The sequence below is a fragment of the Carya illinoinensis genome, chromosome 7 (genome assembly GCF_018687715.1).
Source record: "Carya illinoinensis cultivar Pawnee chromosome 7, C.illinoinensisPawnee_v1, whole genome shotgun sequence".
Taxonomy (NCBI): Eukaryota; Viridiplantae; Streptophyta; class Magnoliopsida; order Fagales; family Juglandaceae; genus Carya; species Carya illinoinensis.
Window position 1 is genome coordinate 30,816,643 of NC_056758.1, and position 8,228 is coordinate 30,824,870.

At 36.9% G+C, this 8,228-nt stretch overlaps 1 long non-coding RNA gene across 1 annotated transcript; it reads right to left on the reverse strand.

Annotated features, from left to right (window-relative positions):
* Positions 1-7,555: 7,555 nt before the first annotated feature.
* Positions 7,556-8,228, reverse strand: LOC122317287. Its single transcript, XR_006244414.1, has 3 exons — positions 8,112-8,228; positions 7,781-7,876; positions 7,556-7,650 (listed from the first exon to the last, which is right to left on the reverse strand). It is a non-coding gene; the product is annotated as an uncharacterized LOC122317287 (long non-coding RNA).

Sequence of the window (8,228 nt, forward strand, 5' to 3'; positions counted from 1 at the left end):
ACAAAAATATCCCCTACAAAATAAAAATTGAAAAGCAAAAAATAAACAAAATCAAGAACATAGGATAACCAGGTAAGTTCCCCTTCTAAAAAACGACCCAAAAATAAAAACCCCAAAAAACTAGAAAAACTTCAAAAGGAAAAGCACATTGATATTCAGCAACCAAAACATGAGAAATATAAAGTAAAGCTGGTAAAGTTGTACCAAGTAAGGGGGGCTATCAGGACAGTCAACCAAGTGTTGGTAGACCTCAAACCTCTTGTGCTTGTGGTGGTGGTGACAAGGCCTAACAACACCCTTATTCAGTTTAGCAAGCTTGAGTGGGACGTGTTGCCGGGGTTGTATCTCCCAGTCCCAGAGGTTTGTGCTGAGCTTTTTGGCAGAGATTGATGCAGTGTAGTTGGGAAAGGTGATGAACCCTAATTGAGGAGCTAGCTCTCTGTCACGCTCAGGTCAAGATCCCCCACATAGAGTGACAAAATCAAGACAGAGAATTAGGGTGAAATCTAGAGTGGGAGAAACAAACAAAAAGAGAGGAAAAGAGCTTACTACAATGGAGATTGAGTGAAGGAGATGATGATTGACCTTGGGCTGTGGCAGCGCAACAGTGGGGCAACCTAATCAAGGACGGATTGAGAGAGAGAGAGAGAGAGAGAGAGAGAGAGAGTATCGAGCTGGAGAAAAAAGAAAAAGGGAAAAAAACGAGTTTTTATCTTCAAACATTTGCAGTAGTTCTTTTTCGCCGCAAAAACTAATAAGTCACTACAAAAAGCTTATTTTGCCGCCAAATGTTTACTCTTCGGATATGATCTCACTGCAAAAGATCAATTTTTGCTCAATATATGCGGTCTATGTCATTAGCTAAGTATTTGCCACCAGTGTAGGTCTTGGGAAAAAAAAAAAAACTCGCAGGCATTAGGCATATATGTTGGATATAAAGAGATTATATAAAAATAAATTAACAAATTGACTTGATTTCATATTATCTGTTAGATCTACTTTACAGTTAAAGTAACTTTACAATCTAATGGAACACATTAAGTTATGCCAGTTTTAAGTTTACTTTTATATATATATTTTTTGTGACTAAAATATTATTTTATGGCTAAAAGAAAAAGGATCATCACATTTTCCAACTCTCTCTCCAAGATGAGTTCTCCCCCCCTCCCAAGTGAGACGAAACCATCCTGAAGAAGGAACTCCCCATCCTCAAGGAACTGTTTCCCTACAACCAAACCAAACTCACATCAATGCTATCTTCTCAACACTATCACAAACAAACCAACATTTACTCTCCAACCTCCCCTGGAACCAACTTGGAAAACATCCCATCAACTTCAGTTTGTAATAACTCCACAAACATCTCTTAAAGCAGAAACACTCACTATCATACCTACCACTCCCAAATACAGAAAACTCACGGCAAAAACCAAAAGCACCAATCCTGAAACCAACCAAAAAAGAAACCATGAATACTAATCCTGACACCAACCGACCAAAAACTAAAACACCAAACTGGAATGATCTTGCTCTCGTACCTGAAACAGCCTTTGCAACGCATTTATCAGAGCACGTCCTTATAGGGAAGATCATCTCTTCAAAGTCGCTAAATAGAAATGCACTACACGCAACCATTAAAGCAGAATGGAGCTTTGTCATAGGGCTTGCAATTGAAGACCTCCAAGTCAATACGTTCCTCTTCACCTTCCCAACATAACAAGAGAAACTTAGAGTCCTTGAGCAAAGACCATGGAACATCAGAGGCTTCCATATGTTGGTAAGAGATTGGCCCCCTAGCTCAAGTTTGCATGAAATTAACTTGAAAATGTTGATTTTTTGGGTGCAAATACATGGGCTTCCTCTTGAATACATGACATATGAAAATGCTGAGAAAATAGCTAGAAAACTGGGCAACTTCATCTAGGTTGGAGAAGGAACTGGCCCCATTTTTGTGTTTAGAAAATACATGAGGGTCCAAGTTGAAATAAATATAGAACAACCTCTACCAGATGGATTCCCACTCACAAGGTACATAAAATCAGCAACTTGGATAAGTTTTAAGTATGAGCGTTTATCGGATTTCTGTTATTGCTGTGGATGTTTAGGCCACATTCAACAAAGCTGCCCGAATTTGCAAACACAGATAAAAGTTACGAACTTCGGCCCATGGATGCGAGCTGACAACACAGGTGGCAGAAGAATGTTACGAAATGAAATCCAAGGTGAAGCTCAACCACCAAATTTCCATGCAATCCCAGAAACAAGACAGTTTTTCCCAACAACATCCAATAAAGGAAAGGAAAAATTCATCACGAAAAATCAAATCATTACAAGCATTTCGACAACTTGGAGCAACCAAATCCAACAAAAAACACCGAAACAAGTAGAGGACAAAGGAAAGCATGTTGAATAACCAGTGCAGTTCATCCATGAAAGGCAAAGCTGCACGAACGTGGAATACCCGAGTCTATTACAGGAAACACTTGGCAATTTCTCAACACATCTGACATATGGCAAAGGAACTCAAAAAGACCAACAAGACAGTCAGCTTCTGCAATCCACTCAGACTCTCACATCGCAAACCCAGCACCAAAACATTGATCACCCATTCACAATAGCCAAGATCATCCCAGCCATTCAAAGTCATTTTTCAGACCCAAGGGCTATCAACAAGCCACTCACAATAAATAGCAGCCCACACTCTTTAATTCACATCAGTTCTGCAAACAGTAATGCAACCATTCAACATAATCCACCGAAACCGAACACTGTCATGGAATCAAATCTGTTTAAACAAATCTTAGCCCAATTTGAGCACCTCAAAAGCCCAACAGACCAACTCACTTCCAGTCACTCCATTTCTCTTCTTGTAAGCCTTTCAGGTAAGTCATGTTTTGCAATACAGCCCACTGACTCAAACCCACCACCCACAATCATCCCAAACACAAGCCTGAATTTTTCTTCTGCCCAAAATAGTAATCAGTCTGCACCAAATGCTTTTCACACCACTCCCATCGATCTATACAAAGCCAAACAAAAAACTAAGTTTCTCACAAAGGAGGGTCAAGGCGAGTCAACGATTCTTGGGAGAGTCAAATACCCAAAAGAAGCACACCGGAAAAGGAGGAACAACAATCAGATGGAGATGAAGTCCCAATCCTTCCTTATCTACAAGAAGGGAAAAATAAAAGGGCCGAATCAAGCACAAGGAAGGCAAAAAAGTAGAGATTCTCATCGTACAAAAAAATTGGTAGCCCCTCTGGTAATCCAACACCAACCTTTTTTTTTTGGACAATGTTCTATTTGATGATGAAGATGCTGAAGTGGCAGGGCACAATCTGCCACCAATACAGAAATGAAAATTCTCTGTTAGAATTGTAGGGGTCTTGCCCAACCCATTGCAATTAGAAAATTAAGGGCAAACATCAAGAACTTCATCCCTGATGTAGTCTTTCTTTCAGAGACGATTTTGAGCAATGTTAATATTAATGCTATTGTGAATAAACTAGGGTTTCCTTTGTATATAAACGTTCCACCTGTTACTAAATGGGGTGGACTTTTGCTTTTGTGGAAGACAGGACTGGACTTGGAACCTATTATTGTAAATAGTAATGTAAGTTCTATTTTTGTGTATTTGGATCCACCTCACAACCCATGGCTTTTAAAGTTTGTTTATTGCCCTACTCAACACAGTAGGAAAAATTTATTTTGGGAGAACATGAACAATGCTGCAAATAGACACAATGGACCTATGCTAGCTAGTGGGGATTTTAATTCTATTTTGAGCCAAACGGATAAATATGGAGGAAGATCCTTTGTCTGCACCTCAATTGCAAATGGCCTTAGAGACTACATGGAGAAACAAGAAATGGTTGACTTAGGTTTCCATGGCCCAAAATACACTTGGACCAATAATCGCTTTGGCTTAGGAAATATTAGGGATAGATTAGATAGAGGCATAGCAAATCATCAGTGGATGCAACTATTCCCAAATGCAACTCTTCAACACTTGCCAATCAACCCCCTTACCATGCAGCCATTGTTTTAAATACTTTTGGAAAAAACAAGCACTACCATACTTTCAAGTTTGAAGAGTTCTGAACTAGAGATTACACTAGCTACATGATCATTAGAAAAGCCTGGAACTCACACTTCAATGGAAATCCGAGCACTATTCTCCTGAATAAGTTAAAAGAAGTGAAAAAAGCTTTGAATTTCTGGAATAAAAATCACTTCAAGCACATTCAAATTGAAATAAAAAACCTAACATCAGCCTTGTCACAAATCCAAAGCAATGATCCAACCATCCATTCTATGATTAAGGAATCGATGCTTAAAGAACAACTAAATGAACAACTCAAAAGAGAAGAAAGCCTTTGGAGACAAAAATCAAGAATACAATGGTTGATGACTACAGATTTGAGAAAAAAATTCTTCCATATGTCAACTACAATTTGGAGATGAACAAACTCCATTGAAAGTCTCAAAATTGGTACAAACCAATGGATTGAGGACATTGATGAAATCCAAAGGAAATTTCATATCCACTTTCAAGAAATCTTTCAATCCTCAAATCCCGAAATTGGCACTGAAATCGATGATCTATTCTCTATGAAAATCTCTGACCTCCAAAATCAATTTGTGTTTGACATTCCCTCTGATGAGGAAATCACCTCAACTTTAAAGCAAACCCCCTCAACAAAGGCTCCCTGGCCTAATGGTTTCACTGGTCTTTTCTACAAATACTATTGGGAGATAATAAAAAAAGATTTCATAGCAGCCATCAAAATTTTTGTCATTTCTGGTAGAATCCCAGAAGAGATGAATCACATGAACATTGTTCTCATTCCCAAAACCAAAAATCCAAACATGGTGCACCAATTCAGACCAATTAGTCTTTCAAATGTCTGTTACAAAGTCATATAAAAAATCCTTGCAAATAAACTCGAAAAAATTCTTCCAAACATTATTTCTCCCTACCAGACAGCATTTGTCCCTAGAAGAGTTATTTAGGAGAATACCATTCTTGCTCAAGAAATTTTTCATAAACTCAAAATGAAAAAAGGAAAAACAGGTCACATGGCCATCAAAATATACCTGGAGAAAGCGTTTGACTTTATGGAATAGGATTTCCTCACTCAAATCATGGTAAGCTTGGGGTTTCACAACAAATGGATAAATTGGATAAAGGAATGCATCACAATAGTCACCTACTCTGTGATGGTGAATAGACTTCCAAATGGCAGCATTCATCCTTCGAGAGGACTCCGTTAGGGAGACCCTCTCTCTCCTTTTCTCTTCATCCTAGGAACTGAAGCTCTCACTAGACTTATCACCAAAGAAGAGAATCAAGGAAATATCAAAGAAATTGCCATCAGCAAACATGGACCCTCGATTTCACACATTCTTTTTGTTGAAGACCTAATCCTTTTTGGAAAAGTCTTAAGACAAAATGCTCAATGTTTCATGAATTGCTTGGAAAAATATTCTCAATGGTCTGGCCAAAAAGTTCATTTTGAAAAATCATCTGTTCAATTTAGCAGAAACACACCCCCTGAAGCAAAAAGAGATGTGAAGGCCATTTTTTATTTCAAAAAAACCACATCAAAAATAAAATACCTGGGCCTACCACTCTCTTTCAATGTCTCAAAAAAAAATTCACTTTGAAGAAATTCAAGAGAGCATTTTTCAAAAGATGGCAGGGTGGAAGGCAAAGATGTTGTCACAGGCTGGTAGAACCACTTTAATTAGAACAGTGGCTAGCTCTATCCCAGGCTACTTCATGTCCACCATAACAGTCCCAAAGACCATTACAAAAAACATAGATAGAGCCATGAAGAACTTCTGGTGGGGTTTCCCAAAGGACAAAACCCATAACTTCACACCAAAATCTTGGAAATCCATCTGCAAACTCCAATTGATATGGGGTCTTGGCCTTACACTACAAGAAATTGTTCAATTTCCGGCGGCAAAATTCACCAAAAATAATACCTAAGTTAGCCGCTATTAGTTATTAGCCGCTATTTCTAGTTGCTAACAGATAGCCACTATTATAGAGTCAAGTAAAAATTTTTCCGGCTACTTTGAGAATAGCCAGAAATACATATTATTTCCGACAATAATAATAGCCGCAAATGAATAAAATTTTGTCGTAATAATTTTTGCCAAGATCCATCATCTATGGCCAAAATTATTTCCAGCTATATTTTTTAGCCGGAAATATATATTTGCGGCTACTTTTTTAAAGCCGCAAATAAATGCTGGCTTGGTTGACCTAGTCAATTTTTTTTTCGGCTATATTGTTCTTAATAAACAATAAAGGTACTTGTTCTTAATAAACAAAAAAATACTATATTTAGAAAAATTCAGTTTTTGCTTGAAACATCATTCATATAACCTTAAAGTACATATTTGAAATTCACCATTCCACTGCCATTGTTTTAAGTTTTACATAAAACCATTCAACATATTATAATGGAATATAAATTTACAAGTGAAATTTTTTCTATATGGGTTTAACTTTGATTGCATCAATCTTTAACAGCTTCTGAATGTTTTTGCTCTATATTTCTTGATATCTTGGTTCAATCCTGTGAGAAATAAGAACAAAAAATAGATCATAAGATTTTAGAGATGTCATCAAACACAAGCTAGCTAGCATGCACAACCAACCAGATAGAATGCAAAATGCAATAAATCAAAATATAAGTATTCAACAATGTTGTTCATTTTTCTCGTACATGATTTCTATACCAACTATGCAGATTATCTAATCATATTTAAATCATAATTTGTAAAGGAAGCAGTTGGGAGTTAAACTACTCTTTCCAAGTGTGCCAATTGCATGAATTTATATCTAAAACATTGTGCAGTCCGTTAGTTGTTTCTTAGAGAAAACTGACATGAAACAAGCTGCCAGCAACTCTCATCATCACTTCAATCTTCTGCACATTTTATTATTATATTATTATAGATATCTAGGTGCAATGCTACCAAATCCTCTAATATTCATGACGGTTTGCTTAAAAACAGATAAAAAAGACATTAATACTCTGTCGATCTTTGAAGTTTCAACGTCATTAAACTAGATATTGTAACTCTAATTATATAATGGGTTATTGTAACTCTAATTGGGTACATGTGCAGTGCACGTTGTGCCCTTCCTAGTGTACATCTCGGCTGAAAAGCATTGTGGGGTGTCCAAATGGATAGATAAACTTCCAAGCCTAGCATCCACAGTGGACCAAGCAGGAATGCTTACTTGAGGTGATTAAATTTACAGCTTAAACTATCAGAATTGTCAAGGTAAAACTACAATGACTCTAATATTAGCTATATTAGAAAAATTATACCATCTCAAATAGCTCTTCCTTTTTCTCCTCAAATGACACCTGAAACATTAAGAATAAAAAGCATGAATGATTATGGTGTTCACCCAAAGCAAAATTTACTGATTAGTAATATATAAATAATTTTCAACAAGTAACTAGTACAATTACATGCCCTTGTGCGAGCATTAGTGGCATGTCAACAGTAATATCTTTCTAATCATACACAAGTACATAGAAAAAGAACAAATGAAACCTTTCCATAATTCTCAATGACAATGCCCCTGCTGATCTCCAACAGCTTCACTGAACCAAAGGTATCCTGTTAAATGAGAGATGTTAATTATGCAAGGTCTCATTGCAAGAAGCTAACACAGATGACATCAAAACTAAAGATTAAGATAACAAAATGATTTTTATCATGGCAAAATATGAAGGAGTCATCTGATTACCTTAGTCAACACATTCCTCCTATTATTCAAAATTTCATGCTGCACTATTCCAGGGGTTCCAGGAATGACAAGTGTTGGTTCTTTGTAAACAGGAACCTACAAAAAAATGCCAAAACAACCAACATTTCACTTAGTTAGAGAACACAAGGATCAGTTTCAAAGATGCAAATATCCAAAAGAGATAAATTCAGTAAAATACTGAAAACAAAAGGACATGAAATGGAGCTCCAGAAGAAGGATATACCAAGGTTCAATAACAATGACCTGAGACATGGAATAACATCTATAAATCAATACAGATTAAGAAGATACCAGAAGAAGTATTACTCACAGGGGTAGATCCTTCTAAGGAAACCTTTGCCCGAGAAAAGGATAAGTTTCCAGCCAAGAAAGAACCACCTCTTTGAAAGAACCTCTGAGGGTTACATCCTTCAACAGGCCATCTATT